Source organism: Muntiacus reevesi, chromosome 1 (genome assembly GCF_963930625.1).
Source record: "Muntiacus reevesi chromosome 1, mMunRee1.1, whole genome shotgun sequence".
NCBI lineage: Eukaryota > Metazoa > Chordata > Mammalia > Artiodactyla > Cervidae > Muntiacus > Muntiacus reevesi.
The window spans coordinates 29,369,704-29,383,227 of record NC_089249.1 but is presented as its reverse complement, the minus strand read 5'-3'; the positions used below and the strand labels follow the sequence as shown (position 1 = coordinate 29,383,227).

Here is a 13,524-nt window from a genome sequence, read left to right as displayed (position 1 = left end):
GAGGAAGCAGCCATAATGGCGTTGGTCGGGTGTTTTTTTAAAATAACCTCATAAATGGAGGCTGTTGGGAAGAAAGGGCTGAAATGAAGACCATTATGTTCACCCAAATGGTGTACTGAGGTGTATAAGGGCTAAACCGATGAAAAACGATGGCTGTCATACTCCACAAGGAAAATGTGGTTAAATATTCTTTGTTTAATATTCTACTTCAGTTTTCTTGAACAAGCAAAGCCTTTCTCATTTCTTAAATTGCATTATTAGAGCCCAACCTAAAGTGAGGCTCAAACCTAAATTTGTTAATAGGACATACTCAGAGCTTAAATGTGTGTATATGATTTGGGAAAGCATATATTGGTTACTGCTAGGTGGATCTCACATTTGTTCCAGTTTGATTTGCGAGAAGCTATTCTTAAGTTGTCCTACTTATTAGCTATTCTGATCTCGAGGGTGCCCATTTATGGAATGCCAGAGGGGAGCATAACACCAGGAGCAGATTTTTCTTAAAGCAAAGTGGGATATCTGCGTGAACTTTTTAAACAGAACTTTGAATGCACGCCAATCTGGAACACATAATTATTTCATGCTGACTGACATCAAGAAGAAGTAAACATGTGACTACACACACAGATGTAATTACAAATTACAACCTGTGCTTCTCACTGCCATCTACTCAAAGATACTCTGCTGGGTTCCTTAAAACGATGACTCCTTTTTTTTCTGGAGTTTAATGAAATTTTGACTATAATGTAACACTATGCCATTTCTTGGAGAAAGACATGGCCAGCCACTCCAGTATTCTTACCTGGAGAATCCCATGGACAGAGGAGCCTGGAGGCCTATAGTCCATGGGATTGCAAAGAGTCAGAAACGACTAAAGTGACTGAGCATACATGCAAGCCATTTCCAGGCAATTTAGGATGCCTGGTGACATTGGTTACAACTTGAACATTTTTAATGACATTAAAATATTTTCACAAACACACCCATTTTTTTCTTCCTGTTTCTATTTAATTTTCCTTTTAAAATCAAGGAAATAGGAATAGTTTACAGTAACTCCTGAATTCCTTTTTAGAAGTGTGGCTACATATTGCAGCTCATTGTTTGATAAATACAGCTTGAAACATTTTTATGTAAATGAATGATAATCTATGTTTGTCAGAAAGAAACTCATTTGCCACTTTCCTATCCATTAACTCAGACTCAGATATTGTTTTAGATTTTCCCTTTGCAGTTGGCATCTTTCCACCTAGAAAAATACCATATCATTTGTGAATCTGAAGTTTTCATTCATATATAAAAATTTTAAATAAACTCAATTCTAGTACTGATCCCAGGTAACCTATTTTATTTAGAAAATAGTTACACTTTTGTTTCAGGTCTCCAAGATAGTCATTTATCCATGACAGAATTTGTTCTTCAATCAACTGATAACTTAAAAATCTCCTCGACCCTGACCAAATCTCCTTTGCCCTGACCAAATGCCTGTTGTCTTCTTAGAGGAAAATAAATCTTTCCCCTAACAAATTATGTTTCTTGGCATTTAATCAATCTCTACTTAATCTTGGTTTCCAACTGTATTCCAGGTACAGAAACGAAACTGTAGTTTCAATTTCAGTAACCCTTCCAAGGAATAGAGGCCATTTTGGAAATTCATCAAGAATGTCCTAACATGGCACTACAACTGAGAAAACTTTTCTTACCTTTTTCCCATGTCCACTAATCCTTACACTTTAACACCCAAATTAAATTTTATCTCCTCTGTGAAGTCTTCCATGATTCATCCTATTCCTATTTGAGAATTAATTCATCCTGCTTGCATGAGCAAAACCAAGTACATTTGAGAGTCAGTGACTAGAAACACTTTATTCTTAGACCCAAGAGGGATAGAAAATTGATTGGATGGGCTCACAGAGAAATTTTGTGAGGACAGGCAGAATAGCAAGAGAGGTTTTGTTGAACAGCCTCAACCGCCTCATTTCAAAGTGGCTCTGGAATCAAACAAATCTAGGACAGGCTCAGCTAAATGAATACAAATCTCGTTACTTCTACACATACAGGAAAATTCACATGCTCTATTCCTTCTTGAGTGAGCTTTGCTGGTTTGCATCTCTTTAGGAATTTGTCGATTTCATGTGTTGCTCATAATAAACCCTTATCATCCATTAAATGTTGGGGACTGATAAAAAACAAATTAAGGACAGACTCAATGAATGTGTATCAACACAATATAATTTGTTGGATTTGTAGTAAGGTTCCCTTCTTCAATTGTGATATTGGTCATTAGTGTTTTCTTTCTTCCTTTTCTCAAGTCTCAGTTCAGTTCAGTTCTATCACTTAGTCATGTCTGACTCTTTGCGACCCCGTGGACAGAGGCACACCAGCTTCCCGGTTCATCACCAACTCCCGGAGCTTACTCAGACTCATGTCCATTGAGTTGGTGATGCCATCCAACCATCTCATCCTCTGTCATCCCCTTCTCCTCCTGCCTTCAATCTTTCTCAGCATCAGGGTCTTTTCCAAAGAGTCAGTTCTTTACTTTACTTCACTTTGCATGAGGTGGCCAAAAAACTGAAGTTTCAGCTTCAGCATCAGTCCTTCCAATGAACACTCAAGACTGATCTCCTTTAGGACGGACTGGTTGGATCTCCTTGCAGCCCAAGGGACTCTCAAGAGTCTCAACACCCAACACCACAGTTCAAAAGCATCAATTCTTCAGCTGTCAGCTTTCTTTTTAGTCCAACTCTCACATCCATACAAGACTACTGGAAAAACCATAGCTTTGACTAGACAGACCTTTGTTGACAAAGTAATGTCTCTGCTTTTTAATATGCTGTCTAGGTTGGTCATAGCTTTTCTTCCAAGGAGCAAGTGTCTTTTAATTTCATGGCTGCAATCACCATCTGCAGTGATTTTGGAGCCCCCAAAAGTAAAGTCTATCACCGTTTCCACTGTTTTCCCATCTATTTGTCATGAAGTGATGGGACCGGATGTCATTATCTTAGTTTTCTGAATGTTGAGTTTTAAGCCAAATTTTTCACTCTCCTCTTTCACTTTCATCAAAAGGCCCTTTAGTTCTTCTTTGCTTTCTGCCATAAGAGTGATGTCATCTGAGTATCTGAAGTTATTGATATTTCTCCTGACAATCTTGATTCCAGTTTGTGCTTCATCCAGCCTGGTGTTTTGCATGATGTGCTCTGCATATAAGTTAAATAAGCTGGTTGACGATATACAGCCCTGATATACTCCTTCGTCAATTTGCAACCAGTCTGTTGTTCCATGTCCAGTTCTACTGCTGCTTCTTGACCTGCATACAGATTTCTCAAGAGGCAGATAAGGTGGTCTGATATTTCCATCTCTTTCAGAATTCACCAGAGTTTGTTGTGATCCACACAGTCAAAGGTTTTGGCATAGTCAATAAAGCATAAGTAGATGTTTTTCTGCAATTCTCTTGCTTTTTTGATGATCCAGTGGATGTTGGCAATTTGATCTCCGATTCCTCTGCCTTTCCTAAATCCAGCTTGAACATCTGGAAGTTCATGGTTCACATATTGCTGAAGCCTGGCTTGGAGAATTTTGAGCATTACTTTACTAGTGTGTGAGATGAGTGCAATTGTGTGGTAGTTTGAGCATTCTTTGGCATTGCCTTTCTTAGGGATTGGAATGAAAACGGACCTTTTCCAGTCCTGTGGCCACTGCTGAGTTTTCCAAATTTGCTGGCATATTGAGTGCAGCACTTTCACAGCGTCATCTTTCAGGATTTGAAATAGCTCAACTGTAATTCCATCACCTCCACTAGCTTTATAGTGATGCTTCCTAAGGCCCACTTGACTTTGCATTCCAGAATGTCTGGTTCCAGGTGATTGATCACACCATCCTGGTTATCTGGGTCATGAAGATCTTTTCTGTATAGTTCTTCTATGTATTGCTATCACGTCTTCTTAATATCTTCTGCTTCTGTTAGGTCCATACCATTTCTGTCCTTTATTGTGCCCATCTTTGCAAGAAATGTTCCCTTGTTGCTCTAATTTTCTTGAAGAGATCTCTAGTCTTTCCCAATCTATTGTATAAACTTGAAAACACTTTATCTAGACTTGAGAAAGTCTGAAAAAACTTAATCTAGACTTTCTCAAGTCTAGATAAAGTGTTTTCAAGTTTATTCATCTTTTCAAATAACCAGTTTTTAATCTAATTGATTTTCTCTATTGTCTTTCTGTTTACTTTTTCACTGATTTCTACTGAACGCCACTATTCCCATCCTTCTGCTTATTTTGAGTTAAATTTGTTTCTCTTTTTCTAGTTCTTTTTTTTTCTTCTGAGATCCTTCTTTTGAGACCTTTCTTCATGTCTAACCATTTAATGTCATAAATTTGTTTCTAAAACTACCTTGACTGTATCCCACAAGTTTTTGTATGTTGTATGTTCATTTTCTCTCTGTTCAAAATATTTTCTAAACTTTTTTGTGATTTCTTCTTTTATCCATAGATTGAGAATGTATCATTTGAGGATATTTGGGGGCTTTCCAGATAACTTTGTAACTGATGCATTGTGCAATTCCTGCTTGCTATCTGGTCCTGAGTTTGAAGGCATGACTTATCTCACTCTCTAGTTTATCTTGATGACTTCCTGGTACCATTTGATCCCTGAAATGGGCCCCCCCGCAACTAGCTTTATGCCCCTCCCTCTTGCCCTTCTCTAGTCTCCATGGGGTTCATCTAGATGTGTCTGACTTCTTATCATCTACATAAATGTCACAGGAGATCAAATGCGGATCAATTAAAAGACTACCAAAGTGCAGTAAGGGTCTGGAAAAGATTAAATAATGCACAGAATAAATTTCTCAAGAAATATTCATTAACTGAGAAATAGGGCACTAAAAATGTATAATGGGGTTTTACTCAAACTTGAGAAATAATAGGGTTGATAAGATCAAAGTAAACAGGACTTTCAGTAGTTAATAAGACCCTCCTTGGACATAATTCCACAATTCTGAATTCTTCCAAAATTATCTTCCTATTTTTACCTTTCATTTCTTAGTACAGATATCAAATGACTCATGTGAATTATATATTCTATTTGATACCAGAGTCACAACAGAGAATATTATCAGTCTGTAAATACTGTTGGGAATCTCTTACACCTGGAGTATAATCCAGCCCTGGAAATATTAGATCAATGTCTCACCACGGATACTGGAAAATCTGGCCAAGGGACCTAAACTATAGATTGTAAGATTGTGTTGGTTTCCATTGCTATGACTAAGGTCAGGGCTCAGAGTCACAACAGAGAATATTGTCATTCTTCATCAATGATTATACTCACACCTGTGACTGGCAATTCCCCTAACTTCCAGATAATATCAATTTCTCATTTACAATTATAACCAGTACAACCCAAACTATTTCCCAACTTTTCAAAACTTACATTCATGTTACAGATGTGAGAATTATAGCAAGGAGAGTCGTTTTTGTTTTTTTTTTTTTGTAATTTAAAAAACTTATTATTTTTACAGATACATACTGAAATATCTGCCCACAAAATATCTTTATAAAAACATAAATTTAGTTACTTTTTTATGAAAGAAAATATACTGAATATACGAAAAAATTTCAATTAATCTCAAATGAAGAGTTGTTGTGCAATCAATCAGTCGTGTCTGACTCTTTGCAACCCCATTGGACTGCAGCATGCCAGGCTTCCCTTTCCTTCACCATCTCCCAGAGCTTGCTCAAACTCATGTCCATCAAGTCAGTGATGCCATCCAACCATCTCACCCTCTGTCATCGCTTTCTTCTTCTACCTTCAATCTTTCCCAGCATCAGGGTCTTTACCAATGAGCTGGTTCTTCACATCAGGTGGCCAAAGTACTGGAGCTTCAGCTTTAGTATCTGCCCTTCCACTGAATATTTAGAACTGATTTCCTTTAGGATTGACTGGTTTAGTCTCCTTGCTGTCCAAGGGACTCTCAAGAGTCTTCTCCAGCACCAAAGTTTGAAGTCATCAATTCTTCAGCGCTCAGTTTCTTTTTATTGTCCAGCTCTCACATCCATACATGACTACTGGAAAAACCATAGCTTTGACTAGATGGACCTTTGTAGGCAAAGTAATGTCTCTGCTTTTTAATACACTGTCTAGGTTTGTCATTGCTTTTCTTTCAAGGAGAAAGCATCTTTTAATTTCATGGCTTCAATCACTGTCCACAGTGCTTTGGAGCTCAAGAAAATAAAGTCTGTCACTGTTTCCACTGTTTCCCCATTTATTTGTCATGAAGTGATGGGACTGGATGCCATGATCCTCATTTTTTGAATGGTGAGTTTGAAGTCGGCTTTTTCACTCTCCTCTTTCGCCATCTTGCTTCTCCATCTTTGGCTGCAAAGAATATAATCCATCTTATTTCGGTGCTAATCATCTGGTGATGTCCATGTATATGGTCATCTCTTGTGTTGTTGGAAGAAGCTGTTTGCTATGACCAGCCCATTCTCTTCACAAAACTCTATTTTAGCCTGTGTCCTGCTTCATTTTGTAGCCAAGTGCCTGTTATTCCAGGTATCTCTTGACTTCCTACTTTTGCATTCCAGTTCCCTATGATGCAAAGGATATCTTTTTTGGTGTGAGTTCTAGAAGGTCTTGCAAGTGTTCACTGAAGCATTCAACTTCAGCTTCTTTGGCCTTAGTGGTTGGGGCATAGACATGGATTACTGTGATATTGAATTGTTTGCCCTGGGAATGAACTCAGATCATTCTATCATTTTTGAGACTGCACCCAAGTACTGCATTTTGACTCTTTTGTTGACTATGAAGGTTATGTGATAGTATTTGTTAATATATCTGTACATATGGAAAAACAGTTTAAACATATAGGATCTCACTTCTATATCCCTTTTGTATAAAGTCTCCAGACAGACATCTCATACAATGATGAACAAACTAATGCACAAAAACTCCTCAGAATTTGAGAAAAGTCATGATTGATCTTCAAGGAAGCCAGGCCCTATAAAATATATCCTTTTTATGGCATCTGGAGCAAATCACCAACAAACAAGGGAAATATTTGAACAGGCAAATTAAAAACCCTGAGGATGTCCTTCATCCGATTATACACAAAGCTGGGGCCTGTAATCCGTAGGGTGGTCCCCTCAATGTGTCCTAACTCGTAATTCCCCTTCTAAGACAGTCTGTAAGAAGAAAAACTAGACCAGCCCTGATTAATAAGTTGCTTCTGTAAGCACAAATGGAAAGGGTAAATTCTGAGCTGAATTTTTTTCTCTCTCTGTTCAGAAAGTACAGGGCTTTATTCATTTATAAAAGTGATATCTATATTACTGTGTATCTATTAACATAAACACATCTCCAACTGTATTTATGGAGGTTAAACTAGCATAGTTCACTAGCTGCAAAATTTGTTGAAAAGAACTACAAAGATGTCATGCTTCCATTAATACTTTTGTGGTAACTGATTTTTTAAATAGGCAACTTAATCTCTGAGGCTGCTACAGGTCACCAATTTAATTTGCCTTTTTGGATTAGCACTATGACACTATCTGGTCTCCGTAATGGAAAGAGGATAGATTACTCTAATGCTAAAAGTTTTTGGATATAAGATTTTTTAATGTTTTATAATCACAAAATATGACCGAGAGATAAAATCAAGATTCCATTTTATAATCAAAATGACTTGGGAAACTTGGTCAAAACCAGAAAAAGGATGAGGCAAAGCAAAAGGAAAAAAGAAAACAAATGGAAGGCTAAGAACTGAGGTTTTATCACGCAGGAAGGAAAGAAGAAAAAGATAAAAAAGACAGTCCTATAATCAAAACTTGTACTTACTTATTATCACCATGTCAGAGAGATTGAATTAAAAAAAAAAATCTTGCCATCTGTCCCCACTCTGTGCTGCTGCTGCTCTGAGGAAAAATAAATACTTTCTGGGTTGATCCCGAGACTAATGGGCTTACTATTAGTAACATTCTCACTAATGTGCCTTAATCAACCCTTCTGCAGTCTAAAAATATAAACAAAAATTTGATGATGGGTTGTGAATTGACCAGGAGCTTTGATCTCTTGTCGAGCATTTGGCTTTATTATTATTGCTGTTGCTTTGTTTGGTTTGGTCCCATTCTGCAACTCTTAAAAGCCAGAACTCCATTTCAATCTCAATAGCAACTAAATAATTCTGAACACTATGCAATCCCAGATTTTAAAGTGAAACCTGAAATATCACTTAGAACAAATGGCTGGGCAAGAAAACAACCATAAAGTTTGTTTTGTTTGACAGTGACTGACAATGATATTATTGTCTACACGTGTATGTCTGCAAACACTGCTGTGCATCTCTTTCCCCTGGAGTATAATCCAGCCCTGGAAACAAGAGAATGATGTGTCACCATGGATACTGAAAAATCTGGCCAAGGGACCTAAACTGTAGATTGTAAGATAGTGCTGGTATCTACTGCTGTGGCTGAAGTCAGAGCTCTGTCTTTCCCATTAGGAAGAGCATCCCAGGGAAGGTGCCCAGTGCTATTGGAGATCCCCATGCCTGTGGGTCCTGCTCTCACCCTTGACCTACCTTGGCTCCACAGGCTCTCCTGAGGTCTTGAACCCACAAGCTCTGCTGTTCACCCACCCCGGAATTCAATGGTACCACCAAGAGCACCAACTATTTGTCTCTGGGATGCTTATATATGGCCTCTGGAGATTTACTAGTTTCTCTGATTCCCAGTTGAATCCACCTGCCAAAGCAGGAGACACAGGTTCAGTCCCTGGGTCAGGAAGATGATCTGGAGAAGGGACTAGCAATCCACTCAAGTATTCTTGTCTGGAAAATTCCATGGACAGAGGAGCCTGGTGGGCTACAGTTCATGCGGTCGCAAGGAGTTGGACACAATGAGGTGACTGAGCAGGCTCGCATGCACCCTTTATCTCAACCAAGTGTGCAAAATCTCTTATGTTTGTTTAGCCGAAATAAAATGTATGATCCATAAAATTAAGAGGGAAACAATGAATTTAAAACCAAAATTCAAGTTCTTGTTTTACCTTTAACACACTAGAGACCTTAAGTAGTTACCTGACTTTTCATTATTCATTCAACCAGCATTTGCTGAGGGTCTACTGTACCCAACATGCTTAGGCAACAGGCATGCAAAGAAAAAGGGGAAACAATTCTTGTCAAGGAGCTCACAATGGAAGAGAGGAGATGGACACAGATGCCAGTATTCATAATTCTGGGTGACACAGATCATGGTAGGAAGAAACAAAGGAGAAGGAGGGTCATCTCACCCAGACTAGGAAGGTCAGAGTGGGCTTCCAAGAGGAGTCAAATCTGAAGTGAGGCCTGGAGGATGAGTGGAAGATGTCCAGTCCAAGAGAGAAGGAGGGGAGAGAGGATACAAACAGAGGAAAGGGTGATATGATAATGGACTTGAAAAGAAGAAAAGGTTATCTTGGCATGCTACTTGACTCAGTGTAAAAAACTGTCATAACAATATAAATGCCATTAGTTAGCTTTTAAAGCCAAACTGTAGATAAAAGTATTGTCAATGATTTCAACATAAAATAGTTAATAACACTTAAGTATTAGCACTATCTAGCCAAATAAAAGACAATTATTACATCTACCCTGGGTGTGTTTGTCACTCAGTCAAGTGACCCCATGGACTGTAGTCGACCAGGCTCCTCTGTCCATGGAATTCTCCTGGCAGGAACACTGGACTGAGTAGACATTCCTTTCTCCAGGTGATCTTCCTGACCAAAGCATCGAACCTGGGTCTCCCACATTGCAGGCAGATTCTTTACCATCTGAGCCATCAGGGAAGCCTCAAGAATACTGGAGTGGATAGTCATTCCCTTCTTCAGGGGATCTTCCTGACCCAGGAATCGAACCTCCATGACCTAGTAATTCCACTGCTGGATATCTACCCAAGACAAAAGAAAATGCAGGTCCTCAGATTAAAATGAAGATGCTCTTAGCAGATTTATTCATATTAGCCCAAACTGGAAATAACACAGATGTCTACTAACAGTGCAACAGATAAACAGAGTGTATGCATGCATACTCAGTCGTTTCAGTTGTGTCCGACTCTGCAACCCCGTGGACTGTAGCACGCCAGGCTCCCCTGTCCATGGGATTTTCCAGGCAAGAATAAGAATACTGGAGCGGGTTGTCATGCCCTTCTCCAGGGGATCTTACTGGCCCAGGACTGAAACCACAGCTCTTATGTCTCTTGCATTGCAGGCAGATTCTTTACCCACTGAGCCACCTGGGAAGCCCCCAAAACAGAGTGTATAAATTGTATATAGAAACAGAGTGTACATCTTTGTACAATTCAGTGATTTTCAGTGGCTAAAAGAATAACTACTGATACATGCAACTACTAGATGAATTTCATAGACATTATACTAAGAGAAAGAAACCAGACACACACACTAAAAACAGCAATGTGATTATATTTATGCAATTCCTAGAAGAGGAAAATCTATTTCATTATGGAAAAGGTCAGAAAAACTGTTGCCTCTGGAAGGGGCAGATGACAGACTAGGAACAAGTGCAGAGGTCATTTCTCAGGTGATGGAAAAGCTAGAGATGTAGGTTACATGGGTGTAGACACTGGCTAAAATTCGTTGAATTGCACATGTAAGGTTTATGGCTTTCACTGTATGCTTCTGATCTAAAAACGTAAAACAAACATTAATTAGTAGCTTTGCTTTTTTTCCAGTGGTATAAATTAGCCATTCTGAGACTTGTTCCTGCATATTCTAGGCTTGAGCAAAATGCCAGGCTTTTGGAAACAATGGGAGCCAGGTTTCCTGCTATCGAAGAATGGGATAACTAATACAGAAAGTAAGGAAATTAGAACTCAGCTGTGCAACAGAGCAGGGTCTACCCACATATGGCTTTTGGACCCCGGTCATGCGGCTGGATCAAATTGAGGACACGCTGTAAATATCAAATACAGACTTGTTTAAGAAGACTTACCACAAGAGGGAAAAAAATACAATATCTCACTAATAACTTTTTATATAGATTGTATGTTGCAAAGGATACATTGTGTTAAATAGATATATTATTAAAATAGATTTCAATTGTTTCCTTTTTTACTTTTTTAAACACGGCAACTATAAAGTTTAAAATTACATATCTACCTATCTTTTCCCCTCTGAAACGGCCTGGAAATAACAGCATACCAGTAGCAATAAGCACATTTAACACTCAGATCTTGGTGTCATTCTCTACTAAAAGGAAATACAGCTGCCTGGAGAAATGGTTGATTTCACAACTGAGGCAGAGTAAGTTTAAGATGAGCGCAGAACATCTTATTTCACAAAAAAGTAAAGGATTGTTCAAAAAATAATGGAGTATAAAACTTCCTTGGTGGTACAGGGGATAAGAATCTGCCTTGCAACACCGTGGACAACAGTTCAATCTCTGGTCCATGAAGATGCCACATGCTGTGGGGCAACTAAGCCTGAGTGCTGTAACTATTGAGCCCACACGCTAGGACCCGAGAGCCACAACTAACCCCCCCTGTGCCACAGCTACTGAGCCTGCGCACTGCGATTACTAAAGCCCAGGTACCTGGAGCCCTTGCTCTGCAACCAGAGAAGCAACCACAGTGAGAAGCCTGTACACCACAGATGGGAAGTGGCCCCTGTTCTCCACAACTAGAGAGAGCCGGCGCACAGTGATGAAGACCCAGCACAGCCACAAATAAACAAATCAATAAAAAATAATGGGGTACGTCAAAGTGACACTGAAGAATTACTGGAGGTTCCCCCAGCCAAATCTAGGATAATCTGAGCATCAGAATGCATGACGATAGTAGTAGAGTATAACCTATTAATAAAATAAGAATCTATGAGTCCATATCCAACGAAATAAATAAGAAGGGATCAGGCTTCCTTATAGCAGAATATCAACTAATAAAGGAAAACAATAATGGAGACAAAAGATCATCAATGGATACTAAAGCCAGTTGGGTAAAAGTTTTATGAGAAATGGCACTATTTCCCTGTTTTCAAAGTGACTCGCCACATATAAATTACAAGAACTATATAGATATCTAGTTTAGAAGGATCATTTTTAAGCTTACAACTGAAAAAATTACCAAGGTAAGCCAGAATTAATTATGCAATCTTGCTGCCTTTGAGTTTTTAAATATCACCAAGAGATGAACACTACCCCTCTACCCCAAATCTGATGAAGGAAAATTAACCTCATCTAAGTGTGGTTTACGAATCACTATCAGTGCCATCTGAATTCTTTTTACAAAACCTTTATAAGATATAAAAGGCAGAAAGCCTTCACAACCCAAGGAAGATGGCAACAACAGGAGCAATTAAAAATATTATTTACAGAACTAATTAGCAAATTTAATAAGGATATAAGTGAGAAAAAGAATATATGAAATTACACTGTCATTTTTATAGTTATATTTGCTATTGTCATTCTTTAAAATGATATAATTTAAATAGCATCAGATATCTTTTATAAATCTTGCACTGACATTTTAAAAACACTTCATGTAATTTTAAAAACAAAAATAATTACAAAGGTAAAAAACTTCAGTGACAGGTCAAAAACTAGGAAATTACCTATAACATTAAATATTTTGGGGTTTCTTTTTTTTTTTTTGGCTACGCACTGCGGCTTGTGGGATCTTAGTTCCCAAACCAGAACTTCAACCCAGGCACCAGCAGTGAAAGCGCCAAGTCCTAACCACTGGACAGCCAGGGAATTTCCCTAGATAGTCTATTCTTAAACAGATTATATAACAAAAAAGCCAAGTTTATTGCCCAGCTAAATAATCTTGATTGTTAAAAAAAACAATAATGTCTTAATTACACATGTTTCATAGTCAGAACAATTTAAATCAAGTAACGAGTAGGCACAAACCATGATGCTGTGCTGTGCTAAGCTGCTTCAGCCATGTCTGACTCTTTGCTACCCTGTGAACTGTAGCCTGCCAGGCTCCTCTGTCCATGGGATTCTCCAGGCAAGAATACTGGAGTGGGTTGCCATGCCCTCCTCCAGGGGATCTTTCCTACCTAGGGATCAAACCCATGGCTCTTGCATTGCAAGCAGATTCTTTACTGCTGAGACATCAGGGAACCCCACACAAAACAGGAATATCTAACCTCAAAATTAAAAATTCAATCATATGTCAACAGCTGTATAAACAGAGGAAGATAAGGTGACTTGTTAATTTGTTTCTTTGATTATTTATAAGATAACATCTTTGGGGTGTGGCCAAGATGGCAGAGTAGGAAGACCCTTGAGCCCACCTCTGCTCATGGTACACCAAAATCACAACTACTTACAGAGAAACAGCCTATGAGAATGACCTAAAGACTAGCAAAAGACTTTCCACAGCTGAAGACAAAAAGAAGGAGCTACAACGAGACCGACAGGCGTGGCCAAGGCGCGACATGCTCAAGAACAACAAACACCCCAGCAACCCTAAATGAAAGAATACCACAACTGCAGAGGTCTTCCCCAAAGAGTGAAGAGTCTGAGCCCCATATCGGGTTCCC

General features: G+C 38.7%; 1 protein-coding gene across 8 annotated transcripts in view; it reads right to left on the bottom strand.

Annotated features, from left to right (window-relative positions):
- LMNTD1 (lamin tail domain containing 1) overlaps nt 1-13,524 on the bottom strand; it is a 473,637-nt gene that overhangs the window by 428,119 nt on the left and 31,994 nt on the right. Inside the window, exon 3 of one of the 8 annotated variants that reach the window (XR_010663883.1) lies at nt 4,404-6,366. The exons of the other annotated variants lie outside the window; for them this stretch is intronic. The gene's annotated coding sequence lies outside the window, so the exon portion shown is untranslated. Of the gene's footprint in view, nt 1-4,403; nt 6,367-13,524 lie in introns of those variants that run through there. 8 annotated transcript variants of the gene reach the window in all.